The sequence below is a fragment of the Scleropages formosus genome, chromosome 19, assembly GCF_900964775.1.
Source record: "Scleropages formosus chromosome 19, fSclFor1.1, whole genome shotgun sequence".
Classification (NCBI taxonomy): Eukaryota; Metazoa; Chordata; class Actinopteri; order Osteoglossiformes; family Osteoglossidae; genus Scleropages; species Scleropages formosus.
In genome coordinates, this window is record NC_041824.1 from 8,681,363 (window position 1) to 8,694,101 (window position 12,739).

A 12,739-nucleotide genomic window follows, 5' to 3' on the forward strand; every position below is an offset into this window, starting at 1 on the left:
CTAAAACCTTCATAGCTTCCAGCTGCTATGAATATCGAAAATGTAGACAGTTGTACATCTAATACGTCCCCTTTTTTTTTTTTTTTGCTGTAAACTTTTGTAGCATAAACACCACATGATTGAAAGTACTTTTTTTTTTCTGAACTCCTTAATGTCATTTTAAGAAGTTATTGCTGTACATCAAGTTTACTTGGAAACTGATGAAATGAACAAAAAAGGAAATTAACAGAAATTAAGAAAAAAAAGGAAAAAGTACCAAAGCAGTTATGAAATTAAACCTGGCTTGAAAAAGGGTATTTTTTGTTCTGTGAAATATACCCCAGTGTGTGTAAGTGGTGCCAAGATAGGAGGGTTACCCTTCACATTAAGATGACTAAGAATTTTTACCATTAGTATGAAATGAAAAAAATTTTATTAAAAAAACATTCCTTGTAACTGTAAGCCACTGGATACACAAACCAGACTTGTTCTCATATAATATAGTATTCAGCTTCACTTCTTTTTTGTAAAGGAAATTATTAAAGGGGCTAATTATTTGGAAATATTAATTAGTCTGAATTAAGAAAAATGTTTTGATTCATCTCAAAGAAAAACAATGTGCCAACCAATCAAGGCTACAAATCAGTACATTTTAAAGGCTATCAGTGGTACAAAGTACTTCTGACGGCAACTGTGTTACATATGCATTATGCACTGTGCGTATAATGTATAAAAATGTACTAAAATGCATTAAAATATGAAATAACAGTATTGGACCAAAAATCCCTTCCAGTGATATGAGACCATGGTCAATGGCTACAGGAAGCACTTAGTTGCAGTCATGACAGCTGAAGGTGACTCCACCAGTTACTGAGAGTGATTATTACTTTTTCACATTTAGGATTTTGCATTTCTTCATCTTCCATGCCAAGGAAACAACATAAAAAAAGAATGATGTCTCTTTTTTCTCTCTCATACTCCACAGACCTTGACTAAATCATATTCCAATTACTTGAAATTGCAATGGGGTTAACCCTTTCTTCACAACTTTCTATACTGTATATATTTAGTTCTCACACTCACACACACACACACACACACACACACACAGACTGACTGACACCGCTTGTCCCCGAGTGGGGTCGCAGCGAGCCGGAGCCTAACCTGGCAACAAGGGCATGAGGTCAGAGGTGGAGGGGACACACCCAGGGCGGGACGTCAGTCCGTCGCAGAACACTCCAAGCGGGACTCGAACCCCAGACCCACCCGAGAGCAGGCACAGGCCAAACCCGCTGCGCCCCTGTGCCCGCCTATTTAGATGACACATTTTTCTCTAAAGCTACTTACACTGATTTACCCATTTGTACAGCTGTGTAACTTTTTACTGTATCAATTCAGGGTGAGAACCTTGCTCAAGGCTACTACAGCCAGAGGTGGGATTTGAACCTGGGTTCTTCAAATGGAAGACAACAGTGCTAAACCTGCTGCCTCAATATATGAGTGGAAGGGAAGCTCAAGTGCTTAAAGTTTATTGTAAAACCTCTGAACTTTAGCTACTACTTTAAAAGTGAACAACGGAGCCGTTCGCCGAGGTTTTTGAATCAGAACTCGGGCCCGTTTATCTCGTTGTTTTTTCCGAACCTGCTGACCTCTCGTCACTGTGCTCCGATTTGCTTGCAGGACAAAGCGGATTATTTACGATGGCTTCGTTTCGGGCAATTTGGGGAAGCGCCGCTGGCAGCACTCCACTTGGCCGCGTTTCGCTTGGATAAGACATGCGGTCGTGCGTCACGTCTGGGCCTCTACCGGTACAGGTGGAACAAAAGCCGGGTTGCTATGCTTGCAAATGCTGCATATAAACCGGGGTGGCCACTTTGCATAGATCTGCTTAGACAAACGCAGGGCTGCACCGACTTTCACAATAAAGGTGTAGAAATATTGCACTGTGGTCTAGTGCCCTGAGCTGCAGCAACAGCCGAGCTGTTAAGGATGTGGACTTGACCTACTTCCTTCTTCTGCTGTTGTGCACTTGGCAGGTACTTACCCTCCATTTCTCCGGTTAAAAAAAAAAAACCAACCGTGTAAGTCGCATCTGCTGATTTGGATGAACGTTCCCCCTAAGCAATGAGTTTATAAATCCGTGAATAAATATGAAGTTATACGTATACGCGTGCTGCTGAACGCCACTTGTTTGTGCGCCGCCCGAGAGGATGCAGATGGCCCTGGAAGGTGGCCGCGTTGTCGTGACGACGACCGCAGCCTGGGGGGTTGTGCGCGTGGGAGTGGGTGGAGGTGGGTGGAAGTGGGTGGAAGTGGGTGGCGCAGCAGGTATTCCCTAGCCTCAGCAGTGACTCACAGTTTCAGTTCCTGCATGTGTAGGTCCCGATAGCTGAAAAGCAACCAAATGAGGTCGGGATCCGCAGAGGACCACCCTGAAGATGCTCATACTGTATGCAGCTGCCCTTTAAGAAGGTGAGACCCGTAAAAACACATAGATTATGCACAGCTGAAATTGATATGAGTCATGCGTCTGCTTGGGAAATGCAAAAAATAGATCAATTTATAATGATCTATTTATAAGTAACTAGTGCTGCGAAGGCTTATTAACTTTCCTATATATGTACATATATACACACACAGTTATATATACTGTATATTTACTCTAACCTTAGCCAGCAGTAGCAAACATGGAGCTACATACATGAAAAAGTGTCAACATGTCAGAGAATAATTTAAAAAAATTATACCATATGATCACCTCACTCGTCCTCCACATTTTCCTCTTTTAGGATTTAATTTTCGGGTCCAGTTGTGACCATAATTGTTTTTCTATAATTGTCAAATTACCTTACTGTGCATCTGGCATATTCCGTGTCATGTAATTCTCCAGCGCTCGTGAAAGTTAACTCCATATTCAATAAGAGTAGTAGTGTAAAGTGGGTAGGTACATATGCTACACTTAGGTATCAGATTTTTATTATTATACGGTATTAAATTAGTTGTCTCCATCCAAGGCAATTTACAACGTTAGGTTTGTACAAAAACCAGCTACTCCAAATTATTCACCCAGGGTTTTGTTTTTACTATATCTACGAGCTTTGAAAAACTTTGCTTTACAGATATGTGTAACTGGTCACAAACACAGTAAATTATATCCATGAGCTGGACACAATGTGCACTGACTGTTATATTTTCCAGTCCTACAGTCTCATTTCAGCTGTTCCTGTGGGATATACTGTATACAATCTCTGTAAGAAGAGACGAATTATAATACTACGAAGTATTATTTTTCCTTTAATCATAAGTCTTTTGGTATAAGTGTTTTTGGTAGGGGATATCGGAATATATCTGCTACAAAATAAAAAAATTATTAAGATAAAGGATTAGCGTTCAATAGGGAGAACACTTGAGCAGGACAAAGCACAATTTCTCCAGCAGGGGGCGACAGATGCCAAATGTTCAACAATATTATACTATAGTATTCTGGGTAAAGAAAGGATTTTTAAAAATCGAACTAATTCAAACTGCTAAAATGTCCATAAAGAAAAAAAAAATACTTTAAAAAATGACATGATAAACAGAAAGGCTGATCCACCTGGGTTTAGTAAAAGCTGACATTTTGGTGGTGGGGAGAGAATTTAAGGAGAGTTTGTGAGGCTTGTGGACATCAGTGAGCTCTATTAAAGTGTCTTTGCACCCTGGCTTTGGGAATGAGCTGGAACTGCAGGTTCAATATCCTCACAGTGAGGATGTATGAACTCTTATGCTATATCCACTCTATCCTACCAAATCCACCTCGAGAAGTATATATTTTGAGCGGAGCAAAGCAATATTTCAGTATAATAAGAGACAGATAAGGGCTCATGAAAAACTTACTGTGCCTGAGCATTACGTCTCTACCACGGACCAATATAATAATAATATTTAAAATATGCTTATTCATCTCCGGTATTATTGCATTAATGAGAAGCTGTGAGAGCCCAGTGAAGTCAAGGTCTGTCTTTCATCGCATACAAATAACCCTTTGATCAGAAAACATCTCCTCCATGGAAGCTCCTTCATTACAGTCGCGGTTTAGAGACTTCTACATTGAGCTGCCGATGTTCATTTTTTACAGCAAAGCAAAAACGTTTAAGAAGCTTTACAATATATATCTGAAAGCTTTTCTTGATAAATTCCTATACATATAGTGTAGAATACACACATTTTCTGAACCGCTTGTCCCATATGGGGTCACGGGGAACCGGAGCCTACCCGGTAACACAGGGCGCAAGGCCAGAGGGGGAAGGGACACACCCAGGACGGGACGCCAGGCCGTCGCAAGGCACCCCAAGCGGGACTCGAACCCCAGACCCACCAGAGAGGAGGACTGTGGTCCAACCCACTGCGCCACCGCACCCCCTAGTGTAGAATATTTTGACTAATTTGTATTAATGATGTTATCTGGAGGCAAGGTGTTGACGTACAAGCAGGAGCCAGGGTCAAATTTTATGTGAGCTTATTTTTTCACTGTTTTTAAGAGCCAGATACAATGTTTCAAGCACTTTCCAGTAAAAATTCAACCAAGAAATATAAAAAAAAAAATCATCTGATGAATTGCTGAAGTTTGGACTTTGGTTATTCTCGGTGTGAGGCCAATCATGCGAAAGCAACCAAATAGTTGCAGATCCAGCTGTGAGATGCTGTTTTTATTTATCTTTTAACTGTAATTATGCAGGTCTGCCTTCGATATATTTTTCTGGTACTTGTAATTAACAATTTCATATTAAATATGTGATTAGGCTCTTGTCCTGCCCCAGTGACTTGGTTTGTATTTGTGCGAAAGTGTGTTTCTGAGAGAAAGTAACAAAGTAACGAACACTGTATTCTAGATCACGTGTCTGCGTTCAGATCTGTCCTTCTGTTAATGTATTGCATGTATTTTTTTTCTCTGAGATGTACGTCACTTTGGAGAAAAGCATCTGTTAAATGAATCAATGTAAATGTAGGTCAATACACTTACATCTGAACATAGATGGGAATGGAATTCCATTTATTGACAAATTAAAAAACGTTTTACCTTTAAAACCGACTGTGGGCCTCATTTGTTCAGGACACAGCACAACTAGCAAAGAAGATGGGAGCAATTAATTGCAAAAAACGTGCAACTCTAACTAGAATCGGGTCACTGTCAGTTTTCCTTATTATCTTTACAACCACAAAAGTGTAATAATGGACACATTTACATTAATTCAGCAGACGCTTTTCTGCAAAGCGACTCCCAACAAACTATGTAGTGTTTCTTGGAAGTCACTTTGGAGTAAAGTGTCTGCTAAATTAATGTAAATCAGCCACACACCTCAGTCACCAAGGTGACTTACACTGCTAGATACACTACTGACAATGGGTCACTCATCCATACATCAGTGGAGCACACACACTCTGAGTGAACCTGAACAGCATGTCTTTGGAGTGTGGGAGGAAACCAGAGCACCCAGACACAGAAACCCACACAGACACAGGGAGAACATGCAAACTCCACACACACTGAGTAGACATCCTCTTGCACCACTCAGGGACTGTGAGACAACAGCGCTACTCACTGTGCCACCGTGGCACCCTAACACGTTTCTCTCTTCACTCCTTGAGTAGATTCTGTTGAAGTCTCAGCTGTAACTATTATGAATACAAATACTCTGAATGTCATGGGCCCTGCAGAGATGTCATATTATCAGTTGGGGAAGAGCTGATAGCGTCATGGTGAGAGCTATTGCTTTTTGCCCTAAAAGGTCGCCGGTTCGAACCCCTCGTCCAGATGTAGTACACTTAAGCAAAGTACCTCCCCTAAAATCGCTCCAGTAGCATTACCCAGCTTTATAAATTGGTGAATAATTGTAGGTAGACAACCACTATAAGTCACTCTGGAGAAAAGCATCAGCTTAATGAATAAATGTAAATATCTCCCTACAAGCGGCATCATGGTGCTTCTAGTATATAAGGGTGTATTTTGCTGCCCTCTAACGGCATTTCGTGGAAACGCAGGTCGTTTTTTAAATTTAGCAGAAAATGCCATTTAAAAATACATAAATAAATAAACAGGAAAATAAATGCTGGGATTTGCTCACATCTTTGAGAATCCATAACCTGAATGCTTGTTACACAAGGTACCAATGTAAATGTACGCATGTGTAAGTGTGTGTGCCTAAGTGCATGCACACTTTTTCTTTCTGTTTGGCTAGGGCAATATTTTGGCAGCGCGCATTGGTTTGTTTAGCCCTCCGCTAAGGTGAGCGAGCTGTTTGGGGAAGTGCACTTCTGAGCAGGAATGAGTAAGCACATGACACATCAGAGGCACATTCCTCTGCTCAGCCCTGGCAGAAGTGATGCCCAGGACAGAGCTGGGCTCACATCCACCACACATCTTCCCAAAGGGCGGGCGGCACTAACCGCGCTCTGCTCTTGAAACGCACTTTCCACACCTCCCTCATTTACTGGCAGCCCGAGTCCTCGCAGGGTTCCAGTTTAGCAGGAGAGCCAGAAATGGGCTAAACTCAAGAGTGAAAAACAGGAAAAAATTAGCATCCCAGTGAAGAAGAAAGGGAATTTGCGGGTCCTTAGGACCAACAAAACAGGAACACACACACACACACACACACACACACACACATACATATATATATATATATATAGAGTTTGCTTCTCAAGAAGTTTCTCTGCACCTAATATTTTTGTAGAGCAGTAGGTGACACTATAATTTAGTGTCAACTACTGACCTGGAGTTCCCTTTGCCATTTGGCATAGATTAAAAAAGTATCTCCATGCGATTGTTTTTCTTGCATCTGTCATTTTCCTATGCGAAGACAAAGTACTCTACAGGCTTTTTATTTACTTTTTTAAGTTTTTTTTTCATTTATACCACTTAAAGATTCAGACGCAAAGAAACCGAGAAGATAAAGCGCCCTCTTGTGGTGAATACAGAGAATACACTCGTCTCACATCTGGAGCCACAGCTGTTCTTGGAAGGAGTTCTGTCACAGCAGAATATCATGTTATGTATTATATAAATGTCTAGGGTAACCGTTGCAATGCTTTTCCCTACAGTTTCCTCTCTGCTACAGTTATCCCTGAACTTAACTTTAAGGGTTGTATTTTTTTCCACTTCTTGTGTATGGAAGAAAATGCGTGCAAATGTATTCCATTCCAGAATATCTAACATACGCTAAACACAAAATTTATGTGGTTTTTCTGATTTCATTCAGATTTTACAGATGTTTTTTTCTTTAATGAATTAACCAGAGTACCTTTACTAAGATTTTTTTTTTATTTTTCAACAGCATCACTGGGTCACATCAACATAAAAACACGAAAATGGCAACGCGTCACGAGCACAACCACACAGGTCTGTCTTTCATCGCAAGAACTGCGCCATTCAAAGGGGAGTCCGCAATCCATATTTTATTATGCACATTAATTATTAATTATTAGCAAAAGAAAAATCGATTCCTTGAGTCCTGAATATACTGCTTTAGAAAGATACAAACCACATGGCATTTTTAAAATTATATAATGTCAAATATGAATAAAAAATGAAAACGTAAACTAAATTCAAATGCTTTCAAAAGTGTATTGCTGAGATGTTTGTCCTCAGCTTGTCTGAGGTTTCTCTTACACCTGGGCTAAAAACTGGAACAGGCAAACTCTTATGGACCTGTACGAGATATATAACTTAATGAAGCCCCCAGCAGAGCAGTCTTTTGAGTTGACGGCTGTGGAAAAGCTCTTTTCCCCGAGGCTCAGAATCTCTGGTCACACTTCACACTCATCTGGGCAGTGATGGCATCCAGTAATACTCACACTCAGGGTGAGTTTGTTGTGCTCCTATTCAGGAATATGGCAGACCTTGGTGTTTAACCCCTGAGTCTGGGTGGAGCTCCAAGGTCAAGAGTTGCTTGTAACTTTGACGGTTTCCTTAGCCTTGTTGACTTTTTTTTTTCCCTTTTTTACAATATCACGGAAAGAAGATGATGATCCTGTAAAGGGAACGACTAAGTTCTCGCTCACAAGGGGTCCTTCTGATTGCACAACGTGGCTCAACCTCCCCGTCTGTTGAAGGTTAAGTTCTCTGCGGCACTTTCAGGGTGTTACAAGTCTCCCACGTACAGGTAGACCCACTCCGTCTCACCTGCCCCTCTAGGGACAGGTTGACACTTTGCTGCCAATGTTGGACATTCCAAACAGTTGCTTTGCTGCATGGATTGAGCCATTATTAACCCTATATGCTCAGTGAAGCACCGTGGTTATAAAGATACCCAGAGGTCACTGCAGTAACTGGGGGCACCTCCACTCTACACAAGTCAAGTTCCAGAAAGGAGAATTTATGGCTCAGCTCCGTTTTACCTTTGACCTTTCTTTCAACTGCTGACATTGGGGCTGTGAAAACTGCGGCATACGGGTCAGCCTTGTTCCCACCTGGAGGCCTGGGCTGCTTGTTCAACCTCACTCAAGACATGTGAGCAGGTCCATGCTGTTAACAAGGCACACAGAATTGGCAGCATGCGACAGGGTGATAAATACCAGGGGCCACACACCACGCGTTGACCTAGGACGGCCTGAGCCGCCCTTAGGATATGGCCGAAAGCACCGGCGGCCAAACATTTCACTTCGATCAGTGTAAATACTGCATTCAGGAACATTTTGCTGATGGACCTTTCATGCATATGTATATATATATACACACACACACACATTTTCAGAACCGATTGTCCCATACGGGGTCACGGGGAACCGGAGCCTACCCGGTAACACAGGGCGTAAGGCCGGAGGGGGAGGGGACACACCCAGGACAGGACGCCAGTCCGTCGCAGGGCACCCCAAGTGGGACTCGAACCCCAGACCCACCGGAGAGCAGGACTGTGGTCCAACCCACTGTGCCACCGCACCCCCGTATATATATATATATATATATATATATATATATATATATATATATATATATATATATATGTTTATTACTTTTTTCATAAGGGTTGTGTTTGATTTCAGGTCACATTTTATTGTATTAGCCCCAGGTAAATTGGCATGGGGAAGGGAGTTCAAATAATAATTCTACGGTTTTTTCATGGGGGTGTGGTGGCGCAGTGGATTGGACCAGGTCCAAGAAATTAGTCAGTTGATAGTAATTGGATTTTGCATGTTTGGTATAAAGCATCAGTTTACTGTTTTTCTCACTGAGTTAAGAGTCGTCCATATCTACCTCTTATCTGCTGCTACGACCTATGAAATGCTGCTTTTAACAGGTGCCTGGGGGTGCGATGCAGCTGCGGTGCCGACGCCGTTGAGTCAGAGCTTTTACCCTGGACCCCGTTACATGAGCCTATCCATTTGCTTCCAGAGCTGTTACTCTGACACGGTGTTTAGAGTCGCTGACGGGCTGCGTTTACTTAGCAATTGGTGTTATTCCTTCTACTGAGCAATATAAACGCAGACATCATTTTTGTATTCATAAAGTACTGTCTCAGACTGGAGAAATTTACTAACTTCATATAATGATGAAATTTAACACAATATTTTTTCTCCTTTGCCTAATAAGTAACGGCAGAGTCGTCACGCGGCTTCGTGCCATAAACAGCCGATGGCCTCCTGCGAACGATCACAGTGCTTTTTTTTCGCGAACCACTTTAGACAAATGGACAAATGGGGCTGGAGAGGTGCCTTTTTAACCAGAGTTGAGTCACTCTAAGTGACAAATGGAGGCTTTTCTTTCAGGCGAAAGGCAACACCATGCAGCTTAAGCACAGCCCCCGGGGAGGTCATATGTCACAGAGCACCGGCATATTCGGGACACGTCCCAGGTGTTCAGTGTGGGAGCTCATGGAGACTCAAAAGGCATCACTTGTTAAAGTAAAGTAAAATCCATTCGTTCATTTTCGCGAACCACTTTTCCTAAACGGGGTCTTGGCTCTCCTCCTATCCGGGACTCACTGAGAGCATCCATCGTCAAGGAAGAGGGAACACGCCCAGGATGGGACGCCACTCCATTGCAAGGCACCCTAAGGAGGGCTCGAACCCTAGACCCGCCCCTCAGCACAATTAAAAGTAAAATATGAATGCAAAAAACAAGCAATTTCCTTAAGAAGGCTCCCGGTCTTACTAACAGCAGCAGGGTAAAGATGGCTTAAAAAGGGCTTACTTAACACACGCACACATTTTCGGAAACCGCTTGTCCCAAGCAGGGTCTCGGCAAACCGGAGCCTAACCCGACAACACAGGGCACAAGGCCGAGGGGGAGGGACACACCCAGGACGGGAGTGTCCTTGTTCTCCAATCTGTCACAAGGTACCCCAAGCGGGACTCGAACCCCAGACTTACCGGAGAGCAGGACCCGGTCAAACCCACCACATCCCCTGGGCTTAATTTAGAAAAATCAAATTTAAAGGGCAATAACTGAGTTAGTAGCTGGGGTTTCAAGAGCTGTTTCCTCATTTTGCTGCCGAACGTTTGCGTCAAGGCCTGTTAGGTGGGCACCGCATCAGTGCAGCACGTTGTGTTATTTTGTGTTGGCGCATCCTCTAGTTCTTGACTTAATTTACTGTGTTTTTTTGCACAACACTTGTTCTGCATTACCTTTGAAGTTCCCAGCTTCCCCGAGAAGCTCCACCGGAATGAAGAAATGCGCTGCGCAATCCTTTCCGCTAAAGAAGGAGACACAGCAGAACGGTCTTGCGCTGCTTTTTGAAAAAGAGTCGAAGCAATAATGCACTTTAGATAAATGATCACGTCCCCAAGCACTCGACGTTCATTACTGAGGCTTTTCCCCCCTCTGCGTTTCATTGGTAAAGCTGCATTTAATTTGTACCGAATTGCCGAGGCAACAAGGTCTCTTTTAATTATTTGCGCTGCGCTTTGTCCTTCGTTTCGAGAGCATCTTTCTTTTCCAGGCTGCGAGGAACCTGAAGGACCGAACCTCGAGGGCAGAGCAAGTTTGCCACGTGGGCAGCATACAGTACAAGGGAGAATCTCGCCATTAAACGGTGCCGGATTTCGGGCGCGTTTACTCCGAAATGTACCAAAAAAAGTTAAATGCCGCCTGAATTACATGGACTGACAGGATGCACTTTAAACTGTTCCAGTCCTAAATGTCATTACTGATGGAGAAGTCTGAATTCCAAAATTATGTCTTTGAAATATAATTCTGAAGTCACATTAAATTCTGTCTCACAAACCTCCCCCCTTATTTTTCCTTGTTTTTTTTCTGCTTTTCAGATTTTTCCCCGCCTTCGAAGACCTTAAGCACTGTGCCTACAGGGCCTAGCACCGCTACAAGAGCAGCAACTGTCGGGGCACATGGGGACACTAGGCTGGACTCTCCCACCTGTTTGTTAGCGGTTATCCACACAGCAGGCTCTCCCCGTTCTGGACCCGCCGGCATCCGGAACACGGTTTTGGCACGGCGCTCCTGCAGCCCTGGGGAGCCACCCCTTCCCCGGGCCACGGTCTTCCGCCCTGAACCGAGCGCATGCGGAGGCATCCCAAATAGGTCCCGGACCGCACAGGGTTCAGTACACACCCTGTCTTTGTGCACCGCTCACGGCCGCTCCTTTGGCCCAGTGTGGCGGGGGGTTCACGCGCTCCCCAAACTGCAGCGAACCCGAACCGCGGGCCCGCGACGCTGCGCCTCCTGTCATTTCCCCGGCTGAAAATTTATAGCACGGCTTTCAGTGGAGAAGGTCTCCTCGCTCGCCGCGTTCTCCGTGACGGTGAATACCGGGACATGTTATTTTGGAAAGTTGTTTTCTCCTGAAATGCATCCTGGGCGGTGGGTTTGGCAGGAACCTCTTTGCACTTTACCGTCCCCTCCGTGCCACTGGCTTGTGATAAAGTCATCTGGGAAGATCAGCATGGGGAAAACAACAAGCTCGTGCTTTGTTACATTTGGAAGTTCAGATCCGGGAGAGAAAAATGCAAAACAGATTGCATTAATTCATAACGGTCAATTCCAATCATTTAAACAAACGGGCGAGCGAACAAACAAACAAACAGCCACAACTTACGGCCATCGAGTCGGAACTGGAAAACATCAGCGTGACGGACCCGGGAGGTAACGCCGATGGAAAAAAATGCCTCCCGACTTCCACAAGGCCCACGGTGGGAACGTGTGGAAAACACTGATGCGAAACACACTCGTTACACAAATTCCCGCTCGCAAACCCGGTGATGCGCTCCGTGTGCTTTGAGGCTGTGTATTTTTAGACATCTTCGTTCCGGTGAAGACGGCAGAGGCCGAGGCAGCAGCCGCCACGGAAGGGAGCGTCGGATGGGGGGAGCGTGAATGGGAGGCTTTATGAGAGAAACAGAACACCTGCTCCGTCCACCGGAAATGATAAGAGCTGATCGGGGATCTGTCCCGTTTTTGAGCAGCTTTCCGGATCCATCAGGGCCACGGCAGGTTCCGTTTAACGGCTCTGCAAGTACAGCGATGGAAACTCACCGCCATCGCTCAGCTCAGACGCGTCACATAACCCAGGAGGCCCTGTGCTTCGACTCCTACTAAATTCCCCGTCTGTTTCCGCTGTACTTGTCTTTAAAAAAAACTGGCTGTCACTGGTGGAAATGAAAATAAAGAAAAAAAGCGAAAAACAGGCCCTAGGAGAACTGGAAATTCGGTGTAAAACCGGTGGAACGAAAAGCACTCCGAGCAGAAGTCCTCCTACCGCCTCTTTCTACATGAACTTTTCCTGCAGGTCCTTTCCACCTGCCTTTTGACTCTTTGAACCGGTCTTTG

General features: G+C 44.0%; 1 long non-coding RNA gene across 1 annotated transcript; it reads left to right on the plus strand.

Annotated features, from left to right (window-relative positions):
• The first annotated feature begins 2,359 nt into the window (after positions 1-2,359).
• LOC108927703 (uncharacterized) lies at positions 2,360-7,698 on the plus strand. Its single transcript, XR_001965609.2, has 3 exons — positions 2,360-2,451; positions 7,293-7,357; positions 7,651-7,698. It is a non-coding gene; the product is annotated as an uncharacterized LOC108927703 (long non-coding RNA).
• The last annotated feature ends 5,041 nt before the right edge of the window (positions 7,699-12,739 follow it).